Genomic DNA, 16,956 nt, shown 5'->3' with positions numbered 1-16,956 from the left:
AAAGGAGCCAATCCTTTCCAAATGGATGTGCATGTTTCATGTAATTCCTCTCAAAATCCCAGCAAGAGATTTTACAGATGCAGACAAGACCTATACAATTTATATGGCAAGGCAGAGGACCCCGAGTTGATACAACAGTCTTCAAAAAAGAAGAAGAAAGCAAAAGAAATCACTCAGTCTGATTTTAAGTCTTCTTATATAGCCACAATAATCAAGAACGTGTGTTATTGAGAGAAGAGACACACAGACCAATGGAATAGAATAGAGATCTCAAAAACAGAACACAAATATGGCTAACAGACTTTTGACAAAAATGCTAAAGCAATCTAATGGAGGAAAGACAGCCACCTCAACAAACTGTGCAGAAACAATTGGATGTCCATTGGCAAAAAATGAACGTCTACATAAGTCTCACTTCTTACAGAAAATTTAACTCAAAATGGATCACTGACTTAAATGGGAAGCATTTGACTATAATGTGTTTAAAAGAAAACACAGAAGGAAATTGGGAGGATATTGTGCTAGGCAAGGAGTTGCTAGATTTGATCCCAAAAGCAGTATCTCTTTTAAAAATGGAGAAATTGGGCTCCACCAATATTTAAAACTTTTATTTTGCAAAGGACCCTGTTAAGAGGATAGAATGAAAACTTATGGAATAAAGGGAAATTTCACAAACCATCTGGTAAGGGTCTAGTATTTAGACAAAATATAATATAATAATAAAAATACCAAGTATATATTTATAAATATGTGTATATATATGTTTTTGCTTATATATATATATATATATATATATAAACTCAACAGTAAAAATCCAAACAATCCCATTAAAAATGAACAAAATACATGAGAAAATAACCACTGATGTGGTCACATAGATGGAAAATAAGCATGTGAAAAGATGTTCAGCATAACATCTTTTGCCCCTAGAGAAATGAAGATTAAAATTACAATGATATATTGGATTAATACTTAGTCTATAGGTACAGACCTGATCATCTACATTTGCCCTCTTACAGCATCAAATTATGTTTTCTACCTTTATCTTGTATCTACCTACCACTTCAGCATTTCATTAAAAAATAAATAAATATATAAGGGAGAACTGTGGGATTCACATATAAATCAATTATAAAAATCAAATGAATAATCATATCTGACTTGATTGATTATAGTTCATGATGCGTGATCAAAACCAAAAGTTTCTCTGATATGACTGCCCTTGCACTATTCACCATGTAAGAACTTATTCACTATGTAAGACCTTGTTCACCATGTAAGAACTTGTTTGTTATGCTTCAGAAGATTGGAGACTGTTGAGAATTAGGCTTGGGGTTGATTAATGATTCTGCATTGAGTCCCCTATACAGAATTTTATTGTTGTTAACAACCATTTGGTCAATAAATATGAGAGATGCCTTCTCAAAAAAAAAATTACAATGATATATCTCTGTATACTTATAAAAATGGCTAAAAAATGAGTGGTGACAGGACCAAGTGCTCACAAAGATGCATAGAAACTGGGTTACTCCCACATTGTTAATGAGAATGTAAAATGGTACAGCTAACTGAAAAACAATTTGGTACTTTCTTAAGAAAACTAAACATTCAAATCTTGTATGACCCAGAAACTATATTCCTAGGCATTTATCTCAGAGAAGTGAATACTTGTATTCACATAATGATCTATATACAATTATTTATATCCAGCTTTATCCCTGGACTTCCTTTTGCTGTCCATAAAATACTGTTTATCAGTAAAAAGGACTTTACTATTGATTAACATACAAAAATATGGATGAATCTCCGTACAATTATGCTGAATAAAAAGCCCATCCCAAAGGTTTACATTTTGTATGATTGCATTTGTGTAACATTCTTGAAATGACAAAATTATCAAAATGCAAGACAGTTTAGTGATTGCTGGGGCTATAAAGAGGGTCATGAGTGGGAAGTACGTGTGGCTATAAAGGGAAAACACAATCCTTGTAGTAATGGTAATGTTCCGCATCTTGGCTCTGCCTGTATCAATATTCTGATTGTGATATTTTGCTATAGTTTACAAGATGTTAAATCAGCAGAAAATGGGTAAAAGATACAGAGGATTTCTGATTTATTTCTTATAGCTATATGTGAATTTATTATTAGCTCAAAATAAAAAGTTTAATTAAAGTAAAATCAGACAATTAGAGACTTGGCATTAAATTTCTATTTCTGAGGCCTTGGAAAAACCACTCACATTGCTGGGAGACAGCTTCGCTGTAGCTGCTGAAGAAATCCCAAGTCTATTACATACATGTCTAGAACCCCTCTAGCTAAGAGTGAGTAGAATTAGAAATTGTATAAGAATAAATTCGGGGCTTCAAATTCTTTGAAATTTAATTCACAAGGGCAAGTGAACTTTGATTTTAATTATTTTGGCCTTTATGTATGTGAAGATTTTGCTTTGAATTGTTTCTCCTAGGGAGGAGATAATGATCAGAAGATGGGGCTTAGGGCCAGTTTATATTTAAATTTGAGTAATTCATATTAATGTCCTATTAGTGGAGTGTGCTTAAGAATTTTATGATAATATAGTCATTTATCTCACTCACAGACCCTGTGAAATGCTATTATGATCCATGTGGATGGACTTAGTAGGGGTGGGGAAATGTAATATGATAACTTTCATTTTGGGGCAAAAAGTGTAATTCATTAACATACAGCAATGGTGAATGACCCTGGAGAATCACCAGTGGACGTTTGTGGAATGGTGGTTGGTATTGGTGGGATGCCTTATAACAGCAGGAAGATCGTCTCAATGGACACCTGGTCATATGTCCTTTGAGAGAGAGCCACACCTTTTATCAACAAAGGAATCATAGTTAATCCCCACAAGTAAGAAAACAAAAAAGTGGGGAAAGGTAGTGGGGATATGTTTTCATGAGGAGTAATGTTCTTTACATGTGCTCCTAACATGTCTCTATCTATCCTTTCATTCCTCCTCTCCTAATTTGGAGAGACTTTTATGATTAGAAAATGTGGAAAGAACGCTAGCCATCCCAGGCTCGGGAATGAGAGATCTTCCTTTTGCTGTCCCTGGAAAGCATATTCCAGTGCCCCTTGATGCCCAGAGAGCCCATTCTGGGAAGGCAGCTGCAGTCCGTGCTACTCAGGCTCAGTGAGTTTGCATAATTGGAGCATTCTGTGCTAGCAAGTCTTCTTGCCATTGTTCTCAAAACAGGATTCTCCACATTGGCCTTCATCAGTAATACAGGTGTTTTGTAAAAACCCCATCTGCTGTTCATTTGATATATTTCTAATTTATTCAGAACATAAGTAACAAAGAGAGGAACTGTTTGTTGGGGGTAATTTAGTTCCCAATATGTAAAATAAGCTTAATATACCATATTACTTTTCTAGGGCAGCTGTAACAAAATACTACAGACTAGGTGGTTTAACCAACAGAAGTTAAGTTCTCACAGCTCTGGAGGCTAAAAGTCCAAGCTTAAGATATGGGCAGGTTTCACTTTTCTTCAGGCCTCTCTCCTTGGTTTGTAGATGGCTGTTTTCTGTCTCTGAATTCATGTAGCGTTTTCTCTGTGCACATGCGTCTTCCTCTGCTTATGAGTACACGGGTCATATTGGATTAGGGGCCTGTCCTTATGATCTTATTTAACCTTAATTATCTCCTTAAAGTTTTCATCTCCAAATATATTAACTTTGGGAGTTAGGTCTTCAGTATATGAAGTTGGGAAATGCAATTTAATTCATAACACACCTGTAAAAAAGCAGACTTCAAAAAATACATTTTTAATAGAAAATCAAATCTGAGTTATTGACAGAAGATACATGTAAACAGTAAGAGAGGAAGCTGAAAAATAAAAAACATGGAAAAATTATTTTAACCAACACTGAAAAAGATTATAGTAATATAGTAATAGATGGCAATTAAATATTCTAACATAGTATAAAACAAATTAGGTATTAAGACAGAAAGAAATAATAGGGATAAAGAGGGATATAGCTTAGTGATGAAAGAAAATATACCACTAAGAAGATATAATAATTATGAATTCATATACAACATAGTTTCAAAATATCGTCACAAAATTTCTGAGTATAAGTAGCAGTTGACTAATATGACCATTAACTGGTCCTATTGGATTTTGACTTATTTATCTCAGAAATAAATATCTAAAGGAGTCCAAAAATTGGTCAGAATTATAGAAAAATAGCACAATTAAAATATAGCATCGAGTATGGAGAGGCTTTACCTAAAATGTGTATAGAATTACAAAAACCTAAGAATCACCAAAGCAGTTTTGAAGAAAAACAAGACATTTGAAAGGACTGCTTTGGGTACCTTGCTGGATACCAACATGTGGTATATGAGCGGGACAGCCTTCCTTAAACATCAGTGGAAAAGAATGGAGTTGGCAACAATTGGTATTGGGATATATTACTATTTATATGAAAAAAAGTGGAATTAAATATTTGAAAAACAATTGTTGACATGTAAGTCCAATATATCTAGTCATCCTATGTTTAGATGTCTGTCCAGTGAAATTCCTATATATGGACCAGAAGACAACTGGGAGACAATCATCCATGGATTTCTTGGGCTTCTGCATTTCTTGCAAGCAAAGGCACTAAGTAACTGTCCTTGAGTTTCAAATTTACTCTTCAAGGATGCTTTTGAGGTGAACAGGCTTGGGAGAAAGAGAGAGTGTCTACAGAGGGCAGGCTTACCACTGTACTGTATGATAAAGGTGATGTTTCCCTTTGGAACAAAGATCAGGCACCTCTGCCTACAGGGCATTATAAAAATAATCAGGTTCTTTAAGCTCAGGTTTTTGGAGCTATGATCCACTAGGTGCTTAGTGTCCACATGAGCCCCTGCAGGTTGCTCCCATGGAGATGGAAAGGCAAGGGAAATTGATTGAAATAGGCTGCTTCTCAGGATTGCTGTGCCATGAGTAATAAAGTCCTTTGCCTCGGCCACAAACACCTCATTTTTCTGCCAGAATTCATGAAACTGCGGCAGACAAAATTGTTAGCTTACAAGCAGGGTACAATTCCAGACTTCTAGCAGATTTGACAGAGACTTGTGCAAATTAATTGTGGCACAGTTTATAACCATAAACCAATTAGAATCAAGTGGAACATATAGCAATGGGGGAACGTATTGTTAAGGTTGTGGGATATAATACAGCAATTAAACTGAGTGAAGTTGATGTACTATATCTACCCAAATAAGATAGGTAGTTTTATAGGTCAAAATCATTTGATTGTTGGCAATCTTATTCAACCTAATATTTCTATCAATAGAAATAAATCTCAACATAATAAAACTTAACCTTAATTTTTGGTTTGTTTACTAAAAGAGCATCTTATGCAAATGTTTAAAATGGAACCACACTCTTTCTATTCTCACTGATGGAGTAAAAGCATTCTACTCCACTGTGGAAGGAGAGACATTGACTATAGATAATATTTGCTCCCCGACTGAATGGAAGGATAATGAAAATATGGTGAGTACCAGTGCAATTTCAGCTATAGCTATAACATTTTGTATCTGAAACCAACAAAGATCAGAAATAAGTATAAAAATATGCTAAATAGTTTTGATTGTGTGTGTGCACATGGTTGGTTGTCATAAAACTCCTTGAGTTTTCTCTTTACATAAATTGAGTCCATTGTTTCTTATTTAAAACACAGTATTAAAGTAAATGCATACAGGCTCAAGAAGGTGGTCACAGCTCAGAAAGTAGGGCTCCTGAGCAGCCTTTCCAAATCTCCAGAAGCAGGACCAAACCTGTTTTCTCTCATTTTCTGAGAAGGCCTATCTTGGTTTACAGGACAGTTTTTCTTCTAGAAAAGACATTATGAGTCACTCAGAGTATGGGCCTACCCTAAAATTTTCATCATGTGTCATTAAATGTCATGTAGTTCAACTGCAGGAAATTTTTTTCTCATAATGAGAAATGCAAAGTTTGGGCTGGTTTCAAGCTTTTATTTTTTTAATCCTGAAAACACATTAATGAGTTCATACAGTTAAAAAACATCTTAAAAGTACAGTGACTATGCCTCTATTAAACTGTCTTCCATCTATCAGATTAAAATGATCTTTACATTTTTTTCTTTCAGTTTTGCAATATCTGTTTCTAGAAAGGGTTAGGGGTACTTAAGTAAAGAAGCAAGGGATTATAAATGTTTAGAACTTGAAGGGACTTTTGCATTTGCCATTTCATTTCATAGACAAAAATATGTAGATTTTCATTGTGTGGTGGCAATGTCTACATCTGAACTCTCATCTGACCCATCAAATTACCAATTTTAACACACTAGGTTAGACTAGGAATTATACCTAACATTTATGGAGTGCTTCTTGTATATCAGGCACTGTTCTAAGTCTTTTTCCTGTATTATTTCATTTGGTTCCCACACAGTGTTATGAGTCAAGCACTACTATTTTTTTTTTCATTTTGCAGATGAGGAAATTGGGTGCCAGAGAAATGAAGGGCACTTGTCACCACGAGGATGTAAGCCCACATAGTTTTATTCCAGAGCTCACCCATATTTTGAACTGCTGTTCTAGAATAATTGAGGACAACGTAGACTACAGTAAGCCTTTGTCTTAGCATCAGATTTCAATTTTGATGATGAATTCTTCTAGTTTTATTAAACAATTGAAGGGATAGGTATTCTTTTCATTTTATAAATATAATGTGAGGACCAGAATGGAATAATCTTGATCCTTGGGCCAAATGAATTATAGCACTAGAAACAATATGCTCCAATTTTTAGAATCTCAATATCTATAACTAGGGTTTTTTAGCTAGTACCTTTCCCAAGGAAGTAGGGTGAGAAGAGAGACATAAAGGCACCTCAAGATTGATAACTCATGGCCTTGGCTATGGCTTGGTTGTTCTAAGGAGATAGGGGAAGTTTTTCCTCTTCATTTATATCACAGAATGACATCCTGAGATATGAATTGCCTAAACATCAAGGCTAACATTTAGAGAAGTTTTTATAGTACAGCAGAAACTGAAACTGAGGGCTTGTGTACCTTGTTTTTATTTATTATTTAGCAAGCACACATGGTCCTTATGTTATGTTGGGTACCCATCCAAGAGCCTCAATCGTATGAATGGATTTGATTCCCACAACAAATTATATGGGTCCTTTTTACGATTTCTCTCAGTTTATATGTGAAGTCAGGAAGTGGTGGAGCCAAGATTTTAACCCCTAGAACTCTGGGTCTAGAGTTAATCTTAACCACCATTAAGTTGTCACCCATATTTATTATTATCTAATAGCATAGAACCATAGAGGATGCACTATTCTCTTCACTAGAGGAAACTGAAGCCCAGAAAGGCCAGATAAATGGCTCAAGCATGGTTTTGTGTAGCTGGAATGGAAACAAAGATCTCTTAAACCCTACATTTGACGACTCTCATTTAACCCAGCACATTTTACTCAATTGTGTCTCTCCTCCCCTCTCTCTCTGTCTGCTCTCACCCCGTCTTTCTCATTTTTATACAGTAGATGACACTGAGCATGTAATAGGATTTCTTTCTTTCTTCTAATCGTGTTACTTTCTACAACTTGTCTATCTACAACTGTAGGACTTTCTACAGCTAGTCCTATCTCCAGCCTAGTTTTATGATACTGCTGGAATATCAAACTCCCATTTTAACTAGTTAGATGCATACTTCCATTGCCTAATTTTTTACTAGCAGTTACCAAAAATATTCTTGAGTTTACATCACTCTCCAAAAGTAGCTTAGACTGCCCTGGGTATCTGGAATGGAGATTGGACTGGCTCACCTCTAAAGAGAAAAAAAGAGAGTCACCAGGAATCTAGGCTGAAGAGAAGGCCATGCCGCCTCATGCCGTTCACTCCTGCTGACTCTTGCAAAATGTCTTCTGTTGACAACTGGCACAGAGTCTAACTCTAATGTTGGAGATTCCTATGAAAGGTGCTGTGTCTTTGAGATTTTCCCAGCTCTAAGTTCTAGTTCTGCCACTGCACTGTAAGTACCAGCTTAGTGACTTTCATAAGCTATTAACCCTCCATTTCCTCATCTTTAAATTGGGGGTAGGGTGTGTGGTTGATGCATAGTTCATATCTATCTTGTAAGGATTAGAGATGACTTGTTTAAGTGTCTGGTCCATAGCAGGAATGTATCTCACTTTAAGTGCCTACTATTAAGTAGATATTCAAGAAATGGTAGCTATTTTTAAGTACAGAGCCAACATTGCTGACTTTCAAGACATAGAGCTCAGTGGATTTTTAATGTGGCATTTAATCCGTTCTGAATATACTTGAACATTGGGAATTAATTCTCCACCAACTCAAGAATATTTCTGTAATAAAATATTTCTCTTTGATTATCAGCTTTTAGAAAACACTGTCAAGGGTTCATAAAACAGCAAATTAATTAATTCACAAGGCCCAAGTATTTCATGCACACAACACAGGTGTCTCTACCTATGTATTCTGATTGGCTACAGACCATAAATTATGATTTCCTCCCTGGAAGGGAATCATACATAAGAAGGAATCACAAGGTCAAAGATTATACAATTTCATTTCTCCAAGGATTGTCTCTATGGCTTGTTGGCAGGTCTGAATTCACAGACTTCCTGCTGAGGATTCTGGTTGTGACACAGGAATGATCCATATATTCAGAGTTCTGATGTTTTGTAGGTATACCAGAACCCACTGGACTTTTCCATGTATGTTTGCCCTAATTGCTCTACTCACATCTAATGAAATATCTTCCCTTTTCCTCTTTCCACATTGGGAATGAGAGTCTGTCTACTAAGCTGGAGCCTCTCCTATCAAAGCTTATTGGTGCCTCTGTGTAAGGACCAGGGTACACTCCACAGACAGTAATCCATTTTTTTCTAAGTTCATGTACTATTTAGGTTCAGGGGAATCTAGTGGAGTTTTCTTACCCTCTCTTTTTGAATTACCAACGAATTCTGAAAATTGGAACCTAACCAAGCCAATATGATTTGAGGATGCATTAAACCCTGGGAAAGGAAGGATGTGATCTGTTAGTGAAACTGGGGGGATGAAATGTGTGAAGATTTGTGGCCTCATTATTTGGTTATTAATGAGTGGTTTTAACATCAAAAGGTGACTTTCAACTCATATTTGGCAAATGCCTTTACCGCAAGTATTAGTAACAATAGGAGATCTCAGAACTCCGCAAATTCTTCCCTATTTGATGACTTCCAGGAAAGGAAAGGAAGTTTATTACCAAGGACACTTCATTAATTTAAAACATATTTAACAAGTTCTTACCTTATGTTAGGTATTAGGATTACAAATATGAATATCACTCTATTGTTCTTTCTTTAAGTTATTTATGAATGAGGGGGGGGGGCATGGATATAAACCAGTAAGTGAAAAATAGAATAAGAAAGGACAGTTCATTCAGTTTTCAGAACTACAATTTCTTGTAAGGTAAAATGATACACACACACATACACACACACCCACACACACATATATATATACACACACACATGCAATACATTATTATATATAATAATGGAGAGGCAGGGGAAGAATACTGAACTCTACTTGAGATGATCTTAAAATAAAAGGGGGCACAGTATTTGGCAGGGAAGGAAGTTGGTAATGGGTAATTTCAGGCACATGAAAAATACTCAGTAAATGTTACCTGTTATTATTATTAGAGGAGGTGGTTTATGACAAGTTTTGAAAGGTGAAGTGAGGCCAAGGAGGGGAAAGGAGAGAATTCCAGGAAAAGGAAGGCATTTGTACAAAAGACAGAGGCATTACACTCCACTGTTCCAATGTGGAGTAATACACGTTCCATTATTGCTTGGGAATGAGATGTAAGTGAGGTAAGCCTGGAGGGGCAGCAGGGGCCACACTGCAGAGGGTCTTGGATATGCAGCTAAGGAACATGCACCATAACCTACTGATTGGGAGAAGTCACTAATGGATTTTAAATATTTTAGGGACACAAACTTTGCATTTTAGAATTGTCACTTTGGGAGCAGTAGAGGGGAAGTGTTAAAGAGTATGGGCGGGGGGGGGGGTATCTGTTAAACTAAAAGAACCAAGAACTGACCACTCTAAGTTTACACCTTGGAAAAAAAAATACACAGCACATATTTGTTGCAACATTGTTCATAATAGCAAAAAACTTGGGCATGATCTAAAGTAACAATCAGAGTAAATACACAAATGATATAGACTAGTAAAAGAATTACTACAATATTATGCATAAATCAATTAAATGTAAGCATATTAGCAGTTGATCTCAAACGCATGTGAGTTAAAAACAAGTTAAATGATAAACACAGTCTGATGCCATTTATAAACATTTAAGTACTCATACTGCTTATGGACACCTATATGCAAAGGAAATATACAGGGCAAAGGCTAGCAGGAAAGTCACCAAATTCCTTACAGTTGTTAGGTCACGGGATGGGTGAAGGGTCATTGTAGAGGAAAATTGTAAAGGAAAATAGAATAGACTTCAAGTTTATCTTGGATGTTTTGTTTTATAATAAGTAAAGTTTTAAAGCAAGCATGATGATATATGAGCATTTGTGAATTTCAATGTGCGGGCATTGATTTCATTTTTTAATAGTTTCTGTGCTTATAGAAAAATGTATAAAATGGAATATGAGTTTGATTTTGTTGTGTGTGTGTGTGTGTGTGTGTGTGTTTATGTGAAGTCCCAGGTCTCTATCTGTTAAGGAGAATGTCTGAATATACTGAAGCTAATCCTTTGCCAAGTCTGGAAATGGCTGAGAGGAAGAACAATATCTTCAACTTGGGTCTTACAATAGTGTTTTGGGGGAAGCAGTGCATACAAGTAGCTGCCGGTTCTTTCAAGTAACGCTGAGACTAACGATCTGGAGGCAAGCATGGGGCGGGTATGGAGGCCCAAAGATCTCAAGCAGGAGTGAGTTAGTTCCTTGGTTTGGGGAAAGTGGGATGGTTCCTGTGTCACTCCTGGCAAACAATCTTGCTTCCACTCCTAACTTCTCTCAAAAATGGCCTTGAACCTGTTTTTGAGAGAGGGATGGAAAATGTTATCTTCATAGTCATAGTTTTTGTTGTTATTAAAAATACAGTCAAGGACCCTTATGGAAGAGACATCTTGGTAAACAAGCTTAGTTTCAAAAACATGAAGAAAAGACCCTCTTAGGTAATTTGAATGTTTAACTAAATTCAAGTTAGCAAAAAGCAAACATTTTTTCCTTTGCCAAGTGTGTTTTGAACATTATTCTAGGTATTGTAGAAGGTACAAAAAAAAAGGAAGCAACACGCCCAAGGTCTTGATTCTTCTCTAGGCTTTATTGTCTAATCTCTCGCGGCGGTTACAGCAGTTGTCGGGCAGCTCCTCTCCCTCCCGGCGGGCTCCCTTATATTCAGTCACCCAACCAATCCGGGGCAGTATCATGCGTGGCCTTTAAGCGGATAGGTGTCACGCGCCACTCTAAGCGGGCAGCACGAGCTGTGCACGGGTACAGAAGTCTGCTGGGCCAATCCCCAACAGGGAAGAGGGGAAAGGGTGGTGAGCAGGAAATGGGCGCCATCTTCTCCAGCTGGTGACGAGGCTAAAATACCAGGTCTTAGAACTACCACTGGGCAAGGGAGCTGCGGTGGATCAGCCCCGGGACCGAGCCCTGGCCAGGGGCCTGGCCCTCACACAGTCTTTGCATTCATGAAAGCTCACGGCCTAATGATTGTGCAGAAAGCACAGACTAAGAGCTACATGATTAGTGCAAACCATGCTGTAAGATTCCAAATGAGAAAACCATAACAGCATTACAGAGTGGGTTAGAAGAACACACTTGGGATTTGCATTTTTGTTGGGTCTTACAATGGCAGCTGAGTTTCAGCAAGATGAGGTCAGAGGAATGAGTATTTGGATAGAAGGAACAGCATGAGAAAACCCAAAGGGAAGGGAAACACACTATTTGGAAGCATACAAATTGTGAAATTCAGCTACACAATAAGGTCTAAATTGGAAAACAGCGGAGGGCAGTGATGGAAGATATGAAAGTTAAGTAGAATCCATATTGTGTAGGGCAGGGGATGCCAAAGTGAGTGACATGGGCTGTTGTATAAAAACAGGCAGTGGAAGGTGGTTCAGAAAAGAGCATTTGAATATGATATGCTTGGAGCACTCCTTTCCCATATCCTGGATCCTCCTGAGACACCATATGCAGCTTCCCCTCCTATGCTCTTAGAAACCTCCACCACGAGAACAAGACCAAAGAAAGCTGCTGAATGATGAGGGACTCAGGCTCAGTCACCCCTATTGTTCTAGGTGACAGACTGCCAGTTACTAGATACATGAGTGAGGCCACCCTAGATCATCAAGCCATGAAGTGACCCACTAGCCAGCTACAAATGCTTAATAAAGCCCAGTAGAGATGATCAAGGTCAAACCAGCCAAGAAGAAACTCCCACTAACCTATGAAATCATGAGCTAAATAAATGGTGGTTGTTTTACGCTACTAAGTTTTGGTGTGTTTAGTTACATAGAAATATGAATCTTTCTGGGCACAGTAAATCCATATTCACTCAGGAACCAGTTTAAAAGACAGCATGTTTTAGCATTATGAGTCAGTGATTATATTTAATAATTGCTTGAAGTTTCACTGATGGCAGAGCTGCACAGATTATAGACTGATTTACTGATTCCATATCAAGTGTTAGTTCTGTATTCTAATGCTGCTTCCCTAAAGTTCTTGGGAAACAGAACCTACACTATGTCCTTCTGTTCCTTTCTGATGATCTAATTCTCACCTGTGTCCCATAGGGTACGTCATGCTGTCTAGCCTGCAGTGATAGGTAAATGAATGGCACCAATGTTGAAAGGGAAATGTGCAGAAAAGTGTTAACATAGCAGACCTGGGACTGCTATCCCTAGAAAGAGCTGCTTGTAAGCTTGGCCCTTGACTAATATCTGGGAACTTGGTCTTGGGGAGGGTTCCCAACATTCTCTAATAAGAAATCCACCATAGCTAGACTACTGTGCAAACACTATGGCTTATTTTGAACACCTGCTTTCTTTAAGAGTCTGGAATTTCAGTATGCACTGGGTAGAGGGGTGCCTGTGTATCCATGACCAGAACCTAATAAAACCTCTGGACACTGAGTATCTTATGAGCTTCCCTGTAGACAACATTTCACAAGCACTGTCACAACTCACTGCTGGTGGAATTCAGCATCTCCACACAGGAATTAAGCCCGTGTGATTCAGTGTGTGCTTAGTTTCCTCTGGGCTTCACACATGCACCTTTTCCCTGTGCTGAGTTTGCTTTGTCCTTCCATGTGATAAATCTTCTTCATGTGCATGACTATATGCTGAGTCCTGTGAGTCCTTCTAGTGAATCAATTCTTGGACCCAGGGTAGTTTTGGAGACTCCCCAGGATAGATTCCTATGGTGGAAATTGTATAAGACAGAATGGCTTTCAACTGCCCTTACATTGTGTCTGTTAGAATGTAAGGCCTGCATAGGCAAAGGCTGGCACATTCCCAACAGAAAATGGCTTATTAAGACATGACTGTGTAAGGGAGCAGCTGAATACTGGTAAAGAAGGCTGGAAAAAAAGCAAAAACGAAACTCCTTTTTAGAATAGTTTCTAATGTCGACTTTATATATAATTACCACATTAACTTTAAAAAAAATGTTTGTTGTATTGAGGAAGTCTTACCTCAGTAAATTAAAGGTGGTTATTAAAGATGATTAGGGATAGAGGAATGGACAGAAATTAGTGAGGTGGAAAAATTAATCATTGTTCATATCCTATCATCCACTTTTATAATCTTGGATTAATAAGAGTTAATTTAACCATAATAGAATACATAATTTTCAGGCAAAATTAAAACTAATTCCTATGTGTTAATGGCCAAAATCTGACTAGAGTATGATGTGGCCATGGAACTAATAAATGCTTGCTGAATTAGGTTGAAGAACTTATTCTGAAAGATCTTGGTATATCTGGTATATATTACTGCATACAAACCACCTCAAAACTTTGTCACTTATAACAGCAATCATTTGCTCATGATTCTGTGGTCCAAGAAACTGAGAGGGTCTTACCTAGGTAGTTCTTTGCTGTTCGTACCTGAAGTCACTTGTGTACCTGATGGCTGAACAGAGGCTGGGTGGTCCAAGATGGCCTCACTCACATTTCTGGCAGATGATGCTGGCTGTTGACTGAGCCCATGGCCAGGATGATTTATCTCTTCTCCCCATAGCCTCTTTCCCAAGCTGCTAGACCAGACTTCCTCATGTGATGGTGGAAGCATTCCCAAAGGACAAGACCAAAAACTGCAAACCTCTTGAAACTGAGGTTGGCAAGGTGCACAGTGTCAATTCTGACACATTCAACTGGCCAAAACAAGTTACAGGGCCAGTTCAGATTCCCGGAGAGGAAGGAGACCCTACAACTTAATGGATGGAATAGCAAAGACATTGTAATTGAAAGTGTGTACTAGGATACAAAAAATGGTTGAGGCCATGTTTGTAAAACATGGAAAAAACTTTGGCTCTGTTGTCTTTTTTCCTCTCCCTCTCCCTGTCTGTCTTCCTCTCTCTCTTTCTCTCTTGCTTTTATATATTTTTGGTCTTGGTTCATTGCCTTTGACAAACTCAACACTCCATGCCTCATGATGGTCAATTCAGACCAGTCAATGCTGAATGAATATAGACAATTCTTAAGTCTCGGTTTGCATTGCACAAAATTCAGTCATTAAAGTAGAGATTTTCCACTTTGACAGCAGAGAGGTTAATCTGTTAAGTGCCCCTATATTGGCTATTTCTTTGCCCATTATTTCCCAAATGCATAAACTTCAGATGGTCATGATTCTCTTCTAATGAAGAGGGTAAATTCTAAATTATGTCCCAAATTAATACCCTCAAAAACCTATACCTTTAAAGCGGGTTTGTTCCATATCCTAAGCCTTTTGTAAGAAAACCTGAATCTTCTAGTTAGATGTTGCATTATAATATTAGTCAGTATTATTGTATCCATAGAATTGATGTGGGAATTACATCTGGCAATGTAGAGGAAAACCTGTGGCCACCTCCAAGGAACTTTCAGCCTAAAGGGGGAGACTTGACACACACATGGTGTTAAGTATCACAGAAATAAGTCTTATCCTGCGAAATAGCCAACCGCTCTGGGTCTCACAGTGGTCCATGCCAGACTAGTCAGTACTGACTCTAATGTCTTGATGGGAAAGTTCTTATTCCCAGCCTGAATGGCACCAAATTTAGTCTCTAGATATAAGGATTTTTCTAGTGTGCCCAGAGGTTCACCCTCCATCCATACACATGCACACAAGTACCATAAGAGGGAAATGGACAAATCCCAATGGGAAATGAAAAGCTGAACAAATCACATTCAGTCATAGGAAGCAAGAAAGGCCTGAGGTGCTTCATAAACGTCTGTTCTCTTTTTCCATCCTGTCTCTCTGAATATGAGTTTATTTTCCTTCCAATGAGAATTTTGTATTATATAGTTGTATGGGTCCTACTGAACTCTAACATTTTATACTTACAGCACAGGCACCCAATTGGCATCACAATCTCCAACAGCAGTGAGTCAAAAATACTCCCCACAATCTTTCAGAAATAACCCACTGTTTCATTAAAATAGTTGCTGAATGTAATACATTTGCATTTTATTTATTCCCTAATAATGACTCTACTTCCATCGTAAAGTTTACGAAGAAGGGCTTGAATCTTGAATTTGAAGTCTGGGTGCACAGTAAAGAAAACAAACCACAGTCAAAATGGAAAAAAATTGGGTACTTTCTGAAAACTCTAGCAAAACAGGTGAGCAGTGCCTTTCAGAGAAGGTCCGTGCCCTGCTATGCGATGTAGATGCGTGGGTTACAGAGCTCCGCTTCGAGTCCTCGGACACGCTCCGTTCATTCTTCTTTGATCATTTTACCCAAATGCTCTACTTTTCCCTTCTGTTGCCCAGATAATCATTCTTATCTCTCAGGTACCTAAAATTCTTATGTGTTTATACTTTATTGTACTTTTTACATTTTAAATAACTTTCAAACACACCCTCACATTTGGTCATGAAACAAAACCTGTGAAAGGTTTTATTAACAAGGAAATTGAGCCCTTAGACTTGAAGTGACCAGCTCCAGTTTCCATAGCAAGTCAATGAGAGATCTAGGGTGAAACTCAGACATCTCAGCTTGAAACCAGTTTTTTTTCCTACTACGAGGGGAGTTTTGGATAGCCACACAGGCCTGCCCCTGTTATAGAGGAAACAACACTCATGAGTTTCATTGCTTTGACATTCAAATAGCATGAAAAATAAGCAGATGTATTTGGTGCCAGTTAGGTCACTTCGCTGTCATCTCCCCATCTGCTGGACAGCTGGACAAGCAACAGCTGCCAGTCAAGGCTGTTTTGCCCAGCACTGTAGAGCCATTGGCATGTAATGCCATATGCCAGCTGGTGCTGGCTCTTGTTGAATAGACCTTGACTGGAGAGGATAAGTTCCCAGTTGCTATTAGGGCAGTCGTGGACCTCAATCTACTTCATAATGCAAGAGTTAAGGTTAGAGCTAATAGATAAATCAGACTCACCATTGAAAAAAGTTTACTTCCAGTTTCGTGGAACCAAAACCTGGGTTCATGTCAGACAAGTGTATGAATCCCACATCTGCCCCTTCTCAACTGTGTAACTTCAGGCCAGTCCCTCTGCCTCACCCAGCCTCGGGTTCCTCACTCCCCCAAGGAAATAGTGCCTACCTTGCACACGTGCCCTGCGGAGAAAGTGAGTGTACATGAAAGGGCCTTGCGCATATCGGACCCTCAATCAGTGTGAACTGATCCAGAAGCTTGGCATCATCTCCAGAGGAGAAGTCTCTGGGGTCACGGTTCTCAGTCATTAATCATCTGGGCTGGAAAGAGGAGGGGCCTTGGACTTGTG

This window comes from Manis javanica, chromosome 2 (assembly GCF_040802235.1).
Source record: "Manis javanica isolate MJ-LG chromosome 2, MJ_LKY, whole genome shotgun sequence".
In the NCBI taxonomy this organism is placed as follows: Eukaryota; Metazoa; Chordata; class Mammalia; order Pholidota; family Manidae; genus Manis; species Manis javanica.
Note: the sequence above shows the minus strand (reverse complement) of the source record.